Source organism: Nicotiana tomentosiformis, chromosome 6 (genome assembly GCF_000390325.3).
Source record: "Nicotiana tomentosiformis chromosome 6, ASM39032v3, whole genome shotgun sequence".
Lineage (NCBI taxonomy): Eukaryota > Viridiplantae > Streptophyta > Magnoliopsida > Solanales > Solanaceae > Nicotiana > Nicotiana tomentosiformis.
In genome coordinates this window covers 112,067,259-112,080,527 of record NC_090817.1, presented here as the reverse complement: position 1 = coordinate 112,080,527, position 13,269 = coordinate 112,067,259, and positions in this window count along the sequence as shown.

Sequence of the window (13,269 nt, the reverse complement as noted above, 5' to 3'; positions counted from 1 at the left end):
AACGTTAAATTCAAGATGAAAATAAACCAATAAATCAATAAGCCGGGATGAAACATAAAGCCTTCCAAGATCATTTTAGAAATGAAAATGGCATTAGGTGCATGACATATAATGTGTGATTAATATCTGCAAAATGCCTAACTCTAACACGTTTGTTGTTTGTCATTTTAAAAGATAAAGTAAAATAGAGGTGGTTGGTTTGTGGTTTAAACTGGCGACTCACCCTTACAACACGAGATCAAAAAGTAGAATGGCAAACAACAGTGAGAATGAGTCTGATAATGATGATGTCCATGGACAATTGGTTGAACAAGGTTCAAGACTGGTTGAAGAAGTAAGAGTGTTGAAGCAACAATTGGCAGAGATGTACCAAGCCTGGGTGAATGGACAAGCACCGCCCTCACTACCCATAGGGCCTTCGGATAATCTTCATAATGTGTTAGTTGCCACTCAAGTGCCTATCTCCATAACAAGTAACCCATTGTACCAACCTGGATTCAGTCCGAGCATTAACCTTTCCACTATCCCCAGTACCTCCATTCAACGTCCTCCAATCGCACCCCTCAGAAATGACCCACCTACTATACCCATTGTCCATACTTTCACTGTCCCTCAACCGGCTCTTGCTCAAAAGTCCAATAATGATCCACAGCTGGATGCTCATGATGCCCAACATTACTCTCCAGAACTGACTTTAAAGGTTCCAGATTCATACATGCACACTCCTCATAACGTGTTCCCAATTGAGATCGAAAAGCCCGAAAAGAATATGGAACAAGAGGAAATGACCAGAAAAATGAAGAGCTTGGAACAAACCATGAGAAACATACATGGTTTGGGGGGCCAGAAGAGTGTTTCGTTTAACGATCTATGCATGTTTCCCCATGTTCATTTGCCACTCGGCTTCAAGACCCCAAAGTTTGACAAGTATGATGGGCATGGTGATCCCGTTGCCCATTTGAAGAGGTATTGTAACCAACTAAGGGGAGCGGGAGGCAAAGAAGAATTGCTCATGGCTTATTTTGGGGAAAGTTTGACAGGAATTGCTTCAGAGTGGTTCATAGATCAAGACATCTCTCACTGGCACGTTTGGAATGACATGGCTCAAGATTTTGTCCAACAGTTTCAGTACAATATTGATATAGTGCCAGACCGCTCCTCTCTCGTCAACATAAAGAAGAAACCAACAGAAAGCTTCAGAGAATATGCAATCAAGTGGAGAGAGCAGGCTGCTAGGGTCAAACCACCAATGAAAGAGGCAGAAATGATTGACTATTTTCTCCAAGCTCAGGATCCAGATTACCTCCATTACATGTTGGCCGCCATCGGTAAACCTTTTGCTGAGGCGATTAAGATTGGTGAAATAGTTGAGAATGGCATGAAGTCAGGCAAAATTGTGAGTCAGGCAACCACACAAGCAATTCAAAGCGGGTCAGGCAATTTCGAAAATCGAAAAAAGAAGGAGGAAGGATCCATGATGGCATCTGGGTTCGGGGGAGTTCAAAGAGGAATAGCTCCTTCTTACGTGCAATTCCAACAAGGACTATCCAATTCTCTTCAACATTATTATCCATCTCAAGGTCCCCGATACTTAGTTCCCCTGCAACAATACATAGTGTTTAATGCTCAGGCTTATGCTAGGCCTCCCAATCACCAACAATGGCGGGCACCGATTCCACAAGGCTCCCGTCAACTCCGGCCGAATTTTCAGGCACCATATAATCCTCGTCCCCGACAAGAATATGTGAGAGAACAGGAGCCAAAGAAAGAGTTCACCCCAATTGGAGAATCGTATACAAGCCTATTTCGAAAGTTGATGCAGTTGAAGTTGATTGAACCTATTATGCCGCGTTATGTGAATCCAAATTCAAAAGGTTTTGACTCAAATGCAAGATGTGAGTATCACTCTAAAACCCAAGGGCATAGTACTGAAAACTGTTAGACATTAAAGAAAGCCATTGAAAATTTGATTGAAGCAAAGGCAATTGTGGTAACAAATAATGAGGATACTCCTAATATCACAAACAATCCGCTCCCAACTCATGATAATACACATTTTATTGGGATGATTTGTGATGATCGGGATTATAAGTAGTCTGGCAATACAGAGATGGTTGTTAGAACCATAGGGCCAGAACCAAAAGTGATAGTGAGCCCGCCGCAATTAGCATCGTTGATGGTGAAAGGTGCGAGTTCTAGTTTGAACTTGGCATGTTCTGAAAAACGATTCTCTATGTTCCTGGAAGCACAAAAAAGGTTGAGGTTCAATTGGGTGGGCCAAAACTTTACATCCCTGGGGGCATTCAAAAGATCATTCCGAATAATGGTTTGAGGAATATAATAGAGCCAGTCGTGATCCGACCTGTTGCCCAACTCCTAGTGACAAACACAAAAGCTATTCCCTGGAATTATAACAAGACTGTCATGACATACAAAGGAAAAGAGATAGTTGAAGAAACAAGTGAAATAGGAGGCTTGACCCGCTCTGGAAGGTGTTATTCACCAGAGGAATTGAGAAAAGCTAAGCAAGCCAGGGAAAGTCATTTGCCAGTGAAAGAACCCGTTGCAGAAAAAGAAGCGGAGGAATTCCTTAAGAAGATGAAATTGCAAGACTACTCAATCATTGACCAACTAAGGAAAACTCCTGCTCAGATATCTTTGTTATCTCTGCTTTTGCATTCAGAAGAGCATCATCGTGTGTTGATCAAAACTTTGAATGAGGCATATGTCTCAGAAAAGACAACGGTGAATCACCTAGAAAAAATGGCTGAAAGATTCTTTGAAGTAAATAAAATTACTTTCAGCGATGATGACTTGCCTGAGGAAGGGGCTGGCCACAATAGAGCTTTGCATCTTATGGTCAAATGTGAAGGGCACTACGTAAAAGGAGTCATGATTGATGGAGGCTCAAGTGTAGATGTGTGTCCTCTTTCTACTCTACAACAGCTGAACATTGACACTAACAGAATTCGAACCAGTAATGTCAGCATCAGAGCTTTTGATGGTTCAAAAAGAGACACTATTGGGGAAATCGAACTCACCATGACAATCGGCCTGGTTGATTTTAACATTGCCTTTCAAGTGTTAGATATGGAAACTTCCTATAATTTTCTTTTGGGAAGGTCGTGGATCCATATGGCCAGAGCTGTACCATCCACCCCATCAAATGGTCAAATTCGAGTGTGACGGGTAAGAAATTATTGTTCATGGGGAGGACGACTCATCCGTCTATAAAGATCCGTCCATTCCATATATCGAGGCCAAGGAAGGATGTGAATCTATCATATATCAAGCATTTGAGGTGATTGAGGTGGACCAAGTGGAAGAAGGAAAACCAATTCTGCATCCTCGTCTTTCAGCCACATCTATGATGGTAGCTTCGCTGATGTTGAGGAACGGCTATGAACCAGGAAAAGGATTGGGATCCTCTCTACAAGGAATTGTGAACCCCATTGCTCTATTTTCGAAGAAAAATACGTTTGGCTTGGGCTTTAAACCAACATCAGCTGACATAGACAGAGCCAAGGCCCGCAAAAAGAATGGTTGGAATCTGTCCAAACCAATCCCTCACATTGCCTACTCTTTTGTCAAGCCACAATTTGAAGAAGTCCAAAATCCTTCTACTCAGGATGACATTGACGGAGTTTGCCAGGGTCTCAAGGAGATGTTCTATGAGATCAATATGGTTCAAGTTGGGGAGGGCCCTAGCCGTGCAAGTGTTCAACTGATTGGTCTAGATACCTCGCTCAGCAACTGGGAAGCAACTCCTCTTCCCATCAGAAAGGAGTCTTGGTAGCCTGTTTTGTTGTTTTTTCTATGTTTGGATTATTTTAAGGGTTGTAATCCAGATATTTTAGTTTAATTGCTTTGCTGTGATGTTAAACCTTCTATCCTTTCAAATTCAATGAAATGAAGTTCCATTTTCGTAGTAAAATTCTATCTTTTTATTTCCCTAATTTTTGTTAATTTCTTATCATTTTCAGTTTCGATAATGCTGGCTTTAAATACATGACATGCACGCGGAATTCATGCCCAGATCTTAAAAAGCTGTTTAATCTCGAAATAATGAATCAAGAAGTTGAGTATGACGAAAATGAGGCTTTTAGAGAAATAAAAAGGGAATTGGATCAATTTGAGAATAAGCCTAAGCCTAACTTAAATGAAACTGAGGCAATTAACCTGGGAAGTCCTGAAGAAACCAGAGAAACAAAAATAAGCATTCATACTGAAAAAAATATGAGAGATGCCATAATTCAAGTTTTATTCGAGTACAGAGATGTATTTGCTTGGTCATATGATGACATGCCGAGTTTGAGTGCTGATCTAGTGGTCCATAAGCTTCCCACACATCCTAATTTTCCACCAATCCAGCAAAAATAAAGGAAGTTTAAGACAGGCATGAGTGATAAGATTAAAGAAGAAATCACAAAGCAACTAACTGCAAATGTGATCAGGGTCGTCTGATACACTACATGGTTAGCAAATGTTGTGCCAGTGCCAAAGAAGGATGGGAAAATCAGAATTTGTGTCGACTATAGGGATTTAAACAAAGCAAGTCCAAAGGACAACTTTCCTTTACCCAACATTCATATCCTTGTTGATAATTGTGCTAAACATGAAATCCAATCTTTTGTGGATTGTTATGCCGGATATTACCAAATTCTGATGGATAAAGAAGATGCAGAAAAGACCGCCTTCACAACTCCATGGGGAACTTATTGTTATAGGGTCATGCCATTCGGTTTGAAGAATGCAGGGGCAACTTACATGAGAGCCATGACTACCATATTCCATGACATGATGCATAAAGAGATTGAAGTGTACGTTGAAGATGTGATCATTAAGTCGAGAACACAAGCTTACCATGTGCAAGACTTGAAAAAGTTCTTTGGAAGTCTACGAAGGTACAATCTCAAACTCAATCCAGCCAAATGTGCATTTGGAGTTCCTTCTGGGAAGCTTTTGGGTTTTATAGTTAGTCGAAGAGGCATTGAGTTAGATCCCTCCAAGATAAAGACCATTCGAGAGCTGCCTCCCCCGAAGAACAAAACAGAAGTCATGAGTTTACTCGGGAGGTTGAATTACATTAGCAGGTTCATCTCGCAGCTTACAACCAAATGTGAGCCTATTTTTAAGTTGTTGAAAAAGAACGCCACTATCAAGTGGACAGATGAGTGCCGAGAAACTTTTGATAAGATCAAGGAATATTTGTCAAATCCCCCTGTTTTGGTCCCGCCGGAACCTGATAGGCCTCTGTTTTTATATCTGTCAGTAATGGATAGTTCCTTTGGTTGTATTCTGGGTCAACATGATGCCACAGGCAAAAAGGAACAAGCAATATATTACTTGAGCAAAAAGTTCACCACTTATGAGGCCAAATACACTTTTTTGGAAAGGACATGTTGCGCCTTAACCTGGGTCGCCCAGAAGCTTAGGCATTATCTTTTGGCCTATACAACTTACCTCATATCCCAAATGGATCCCCTGAAGTACATCTTTCAGAAGCCGATGCCAACAGGCAAATTAGCAAAGTGGCAAATCTTGCTCACAGAGTTTGATATTGTTTATGTCACTCGCACTGCCATGAAGGCACAAGCTTTGGCCGATCATCTGGCAGAAAACCCGGTTGATGATGAGTATGAATATTTGAACACATATTTCCCAGATGAAGAGGTTAATTTAGTTGAAGAAGTAGTCCAAGATGACAGTCAAATTTGGAAACTATACTTTAATGGGGCTGTCAACATCAAAGGCATAGGGATTGGGACAATTCTGGTATCACCTACTGGGCAACATTACCCTGCTACGGCGCGACTTCATTTTTTCTATACAAACAACACAGCAGAATATGAAGCTTGCATCATGGGTCTGAACATGGCAATAAATCTAAATGTGCATGAATTATTGGTGATGGGAGATTCAGATTTGCTTATTCGGCAGGCCCAAGGTGATTGGGAGACTCGAGACATCAAGCTCATTCCATATAGACAATGTGTGGAGGATCATAGCAAAAGGTTCAAGTCCATCGAATTCAGGTACATTCCCAGGTTTCACAATGAATTAGCTGATGCCTTGGCCACCCTAGCCTCAATGCTTCCATATCCGGGTAATACTCACATTGACCCATTAGAAATTCAAATTCGGTATCAACATGGTTATTGCAATACAATTGAAGCAGAACCAGATGGTGAACCATGGTATCGTGATATTAAAAAGTTTCTGAAAACAAGAGAATATCCGGAACATGCTAACAGGGATCAAAAGAGAACTATTAGGCGACTCTTTAATGGTTTCTTTTTGAGTGGGGAAATCCTATACAAAAGAACTCTGGATTTGAATTTGTTGAGATGTGTGGATGCCAAAGAAGCTGAAATGATTATGAATGAGGTGCATTCGGGAGTTTGTGGCCCGCACATGAATGGATATGTTCTAGCAAAGAAAATCCTTCGGGCAGGATATTATTGGCTTACTATGGAACGAGATTGCTTTCGTTTTGTTCGCAAGTGCCACCAGTGTCAGATTCACAGTGATTTGATTCATTCGCCACCTTCAGAGTTGTATCCTATGTAGGCTCCTTGGCCTTTTGTTGCTTGGGGAATGGACGTCATTGGCCCAATCGAGCCAAAAGCTTCAAATGGGCACAAATTCATCTTGGTTGCAATTGATTACTTCACGAAATGGGTGGAAGCTATTACATTGAAAGCAGTTACTAAGAAAGCAGTAGTAGACTTTGTTCACTCCAACATCATCTTTCATTTCGGTATTCCAAAAACTATTATTACAGATAATGCTGCTAATTTGAATAGTCATCTGATGAAGGAGGTATGTGAACAATTTAAAATTAAGCATCGCAATTCTACTCCTTACCGTCCCAAAGCTAATGGAGCTGTTTAAGCTGCGAATAAGAACATCAAGAAGATTCTTAGGAAGATGATCCAAGGGTCTAGACAATGGCACGAGAAACTACCTTTTGCTCTTTTGGGATACCGGACAACTGTCCGTACATCAGTTGGCGCAACACCCTACTTATTGGTTTATGGAACTGAAGCGGTCATACCTGCTGAAATTGAGATTCCCTCTCTCCGAATCATTGTTGAAGCAGGGATTGAGGACACTGAATGGGTGAAGTCCCGATTGGAACAGTTGAATTTGATTGATGAAAAGCGTTTGGCGGCAGTTTGTTTTGGTCAATTATACCAACAAAGAATGGCACGCGCTTACAATAAGAAAGTGCGCCCAAGACAATTCGAGGTAGGACAACTTGTTTTGAAACGTATCTTTCTGCACCAGGTAGAAGCAAAAGGAAAGTTCGCCCCAAATTGGCAAGGTCCTTACCTCGGCAAGAAAGTATTGTCAAAAGGAGCTCTACATTGGTAGATATAGAAGGAAAGGTGACTGATATATCCGTCAATGCAGATGCGGTCAAGAGATACTATATATGACATGGCTATGTTGGGGCATTCTTATATTTAGCATTCTCAGGTTGGGATGACGAAAGGCTATCATTCTCGCTACCCAAACACTGGTCAACCCTAGTTATCCCTTTGAAGCCTTGTTTATATTTCTTTGTTTTCCCCTCTTTTGGAACCAATGTACTTAAAAAAAAAAGTTCATGTTAATTGAACTACGTCTGACCTGATTCCGAAAGGATACGTAGGCAGCCTCACTCTGGGGTTCGGTCACACCAAAACAAAAATCCACATGTCCCCAGTATTCAAATAAACTAGGGCATGGTTTTATTTTATTTTCGATGGTTGTTCCATCAAAATGGGTCCAAAAGTTGTAATTCAGTTGAATATTTATTTTTACCTTTCCCTGCTAAGACCTTCTGATCAACTTTCGAGAATGCTAAGTCAGTATACTACGGGTGATGCCTCAGTCATTGTAAAGAGAGAAAAATAAATGAGAGAGTCTTATTGGTAAAAACCCTCACGGGCACTATAAGGCAATGGTGAGTTGAGAGAAAGACAAATGAGAGAGGTCAATTGGTGAAAACCCAAAAGGGCATCATTGATTGATTTAAGGCTTCATATATCCCGACACAAGCATGGTTAAGACAAAGAACTCAGTTTCAAAGTGAAGTTTACAACAGATTTCGAGAATTAGACGGTTCAAACGGATCGGGCATCCAATCCAAAGTGCATGTCATGTTCATTGAAGTCAACATATTTCCTTCAGATATGTCCTTTCTTATTTTTTCTTCTGAAAGGGACACTTCTTGATTAAGTTGTAATATCTATTAGTTCACCTTCTTGTTTTCTTTCGCATTACTTTTTTTGAGTCCCTTTCAGTATAATCTTGTCAAAGCAAAGCAAAGAAAAGGCCGCAAAATTGGTTACAGTTTCCCCGTTATATAAAGCAAAGATTGCTGGGCATAAACCGTATAGGAAAAGGCATAAAGCCATCTGCGATTTTCCTTGACGAGAAAAAGGCTGGAAGGACTGAACAATGTTCCAAGGGTCAACAAAAGTTACTCAGTTAAAAGATTTTTGGGAAGCAAGGTTGTTTGCCCCATGAACACAAATGGTGATAGGCGCAAAATGGTTTAGGTTTTGATGTTGAGAAAGAAGATCTCTAGAAAGAAAAGACAGAATCTCCCTGCAACTTGTACAATCATCGACGGAGTCAGTTTTTCTAACAAGTGTAATAGACGCAAGGTCAAGTCGCCCAAGAAATCAAGGCCACAAACCGACCACCATTTTAAAACTAGCAAATCTTTCTTTGTTTAGAACAGGAACATAACAATTTTAGGAAACAGTTCGTGAAAAGACGAACACCACCAAGTGAAGTTCTCAAATCCTTGATTTTCTCCTAATATACATGTAATCATGTTATTTTTAGTTTCATTATAGGGAATCAATACCCTATCTTCAATATAAGGTACTACATCCCCTGGCTGCATTATTTATTGCCTACACAGGGTACGCCATTCCCTAGTAGCATCTTAGAGTGCTACGAGCCTCATTTTTATTGCAAACATAGGGTACAACATTCCCTAGTAGCATCCCGAGGGCTACGAGCCTCACCTTATTGCCAACACATGGTACTACATCCCCTGGTTGCATTTCTCATTGCTAACATAGGATATGACATTTCCTAGTAGCATCTCAGAGTGCCACGAGCCTTATCTTACTGCCAAACACAGGGTACTACATCCCCTGGTTATATTTTAGTGCCAACATAGGGTACGACATTCCCTAGTAGCATCTCAAAGAGCCACGAACCTCATCTTATTGCCAAACACAGGGTACTACATCCCCTGGTTACATTTTAGTGCCAATATAGGGTACGACATTCCCTAGTAGCATCTTAGAGTGCCACGAGCCTCATCTTATTGCCAACACAAGGTACTACACCCCCTGGCTACATTACGTTTTGCCAATATAGGGTACGACATTCCCTAGTAGCATCTCAGAGAGAAACGAACATCATCTTATTTCCAAACACAGGGTACTACATCCCCTGGTTACATTTTAGTGCCAACATAGGATACGACATTCCCTAGTAGCATCTGAGAGTGCCACCAGCCTCATCTTATCGCCATCATACTGCATCCCTTTGTTGCCATCCATCTTATTAACATAGGGTACGACATCCCCTATTATTAAAAAAAAAAAAAATAGGTCTTTTACAATTCTTTATTTTGCAATAGCAAAGATAGTTTAATGTATTTTCAATAACTCACAAAAATTTCCTAGTGCAAACTGGGGCAGAAAATTTTTGTTCGTTTTGTTTGTTTGTGATGGCCTGTAGGTTTTTCTGCAAAGCACGGATTGGATGTGCAAAAATAATATTCCAACTCTTGCCAAAAGAAAGTGGAACCTTTGATCTCAACACCAGCCGCAACCAACTTCGACATAATGCATGCGAAGACATAGGGTCTCAAGATCCATCTTCTCATCATCAGATCAAGAAACAAGCTTGTGAGAATATTTCATAGTCTGTTGCATCGAGAGCATCAAGGTTCAGTCTAAAGTCAATGGGAGAAGCAACTCAAGAATCAAGACTAGACTCCAGATGACTTTTAGTTAGGAATTTTGTAACTCCTAGATTTTAAGAGTATGTAATTTTCTATTCATTTTGCTGTAATAGTAGGAACCGCGGACCAGAACCTCGACGGAACTTCGCTCGATTCTCCATCTAAGCATACTCCATCACTCTTCTTCCACTTGAACTATACATGACCTGATTCCCTTATAACCTGGGATATGTAGGCTGCCTAAAGCCAAGGCTCGGTCGCAACCTTTTCTTTTCTCTTCTTTTCCTTTTTAAATAATAGTGAGATCAAAAATCAGTCACCTTGTTCATTTTTCTTTGCCTGAAAACTCTTCATGTTTCCAAGCAAAGAGGGGCATGCTGTGAACAACTAATTTTTGACCACACCCAAATTCTTTATCATTTTAGTGTAAATATTTCCTATAGATCTAATATTAATAGTTTAAACTTTTAACTCACTTTTAGTAGAATTTATTTGGAAAAATTGAATTACATATATATATATATATATATATATACCTTCTTAGACTACGAGTTTTATTTCTATTTGGTTAAAAAGAAAAAAAATAAAGTTTACAAAGAAAAATATATAGTTTCTTTTAATTAGAATATTAATAAGTAATCTAGTGACTTTAATAATTTTTTTTAGTGTCATTTAAATTCTAGTTTAAATATTTAATTTCTTTTTTCTTCTTATATTTCTCTAATCTAAAAATAATTAACTAATACCTTTTATTTATTTTTATTTTTATTTTTTTTATTTTATTTTTTATTTTTTTAATTTTTTTTAAATATAAAGTAGTTAATTAATATTCTTACTTAGGTGTTGTTCAAATAAGTACGTACTCTATTATTATAGGCTTTAGTAGGTAGTGATTTGTTTTTGAATAATTTCTTTCATATTAGTATAAATAATTCTTTTTCTTTTATTATTTTAATATTTGATTAAGTAGTCTTGATAATTGGTTTCTATGTTCAAAAAGGATAAGAAAATTCTTTCCTATTCCACAACTAACTCCCTAATAAATCTCATGTTAATTCCACCTCCCTCACGTCTCTCCTCAAAATTACCCTATGCACATATTGACTTTTGAACTTTAAAGAACACACAAAAACCCACGATCCCCTCTTCTGTACTCAAAAAAAGCACCCACTATAACCTGGATACCCGATTTTCATGGGGAGATGACGGGAACCATCCAACAAACTTCGCTATTTAATATCATTTTCTCCACCAAAGAAAAGGGGATCTGAAAAACAGAAGGAAAACTAGAAAAAAAAATGAGATTGAGAGCAAAGAAACATCTGGGAGATTTTTTTTGAAAAAGAGAAAACTTTGATCATAAAGTAGAAATAGAGTTTAAGAGTAGCTAAAAGAAGAGCTTGAAATCGGCAGCTTAAGGTCACCGGAAAAGTTTCTTTTCGTAGCCAAATTTGATCTTAGTTCAAGTTCCATCACTCAGAAATTTTTATCTGTATTTTCGTTGTCTCTAAGGTTCGTCCTTTTAACTTACTATTTTAATAAAATGTGTGCTTTGTTTATCAAATGTCCTACTGTTCTTGGTCTACTTATTTCAGTTGAATTAGCATGTTAAGATATGAGTTTGTATTCAATATATTTTAGAGTTATAATATTTTGAAAAATTTGGTACTATTATGCTTTGCTCAACTTCATTAATTTTGTGACTTACGGCAAAAGTTTTAGTATAGGAGTTTAAAATCTAAAAAAAAAATAAAATGTCACAAGTGTCCTGGGGGGGGGGAGGGGGTTAAAAAGGCGCGGTCTTATCTTTATTCTCCCACAAGAGCTTATTTGCTGCTAATGGCTTAGAGTTCTCGAGGTACTTGACTTTATGATGTAGTTATTAGGAAGCATAGCGTTCCAATTATTTGGACATAAATGTCAAAAATAAACGAAAATTTCTCAATTATTGTTAGGTTTATATATGCAGAAACCTTTTATTTTTAGGCAGGGTTCTTATATTCAAAATTCATTGAAAATTAGTTAGAACACAAGATCATTTGTAACCTTGTTGGAGTGCAGCCATAATAGAGATGTCTCTGCCAACTATTGTAAATTTAACTTCTAGGGTATATGTCTTTTAAGCTTCTCTCATATTCTGTATAATATTAGTTTTCTTGGTTAATGCATCTGTGGGTGCTAATGCAACAATCTGCTATTTAAAGTTGTCAACCTTATTAATCTAGTAATGTACAAGAAACAATTTTCATTAAAAAAAAAGAAGTTCAATTTCTTGTTCTTTACTGCCCGTTTCATGTTTATATTTGCCTTGTTTTTGAGTGTTTTATATGTTTGCTGCATTAGTTTTGCATAAAAATGGTTTCCTGTTGGCTACTGTATTTGGATGATTTTAGAAATTGCAAAGAAAGTTGAATGACATGACTAATTAAAATTAGAAGAATTTTGGTCCATGTGTTTTAAGACTGAAGAAGGTAAAAGATAAATTGGTAAAGTGGACCATCAGGTCATTGGGCCAAATAAATTACTTTCGGGTTCGAAGTAATAATTCACAAGTGTAATTCACTCGTCATAATTCATAGCCAAATTATATCACCTTTCTCATCCACAACTTTAACTTCACAATAATATCAAAACTTCTTTTTTTAAAAAAAATTTTCTTAATTTGTAGAAGGCTTTAGGTACACTTTAATCAATTATTGTGATTATGTACACGTTCGCGTGACATAGTTACGAATTTCTAAATTAAAGGCAAAGTATGCGTTCGCGCAACTTTGACAAAACAATCTTAAAAATAATAAAGTGTTATTAATTGTGTACACGTACACGTGACATGATTCATGACATACCAAACAAAACGAATACACGTACGCGTGATTCGATTCAAGATAATTCCATAATTACGAATAATAAATCAATTAAAAGCGGTAAAAAGGTAAATGTACATAGGTTCTAAAATGAGTAATTAAATAATTTAATTAAGTCAGGTATGATTAAAGAGACCGTGCTAAAACCACGGAATTCGAAAGTGCCTCACACCTTCTCTCGGGTTAACAGAATTTCTTACTCGGTCTTCTATGTTCGCGGACTATAATTCGGAGTCAAAACTTCCTCGATTTGGGATTTCAAATAAATCGGTGACTTGGGACACCAGAAATTATCTCAAGTGGCGACTCTGAATAAATAAATAATCCCATTTCGAATAATGTCACTTAAATTGAAAAAAAAATCCATCCCTAGGAAAAGGGGAGGTGTGACACCATAGACAGAATAATAAGTACAACAGATAGGCT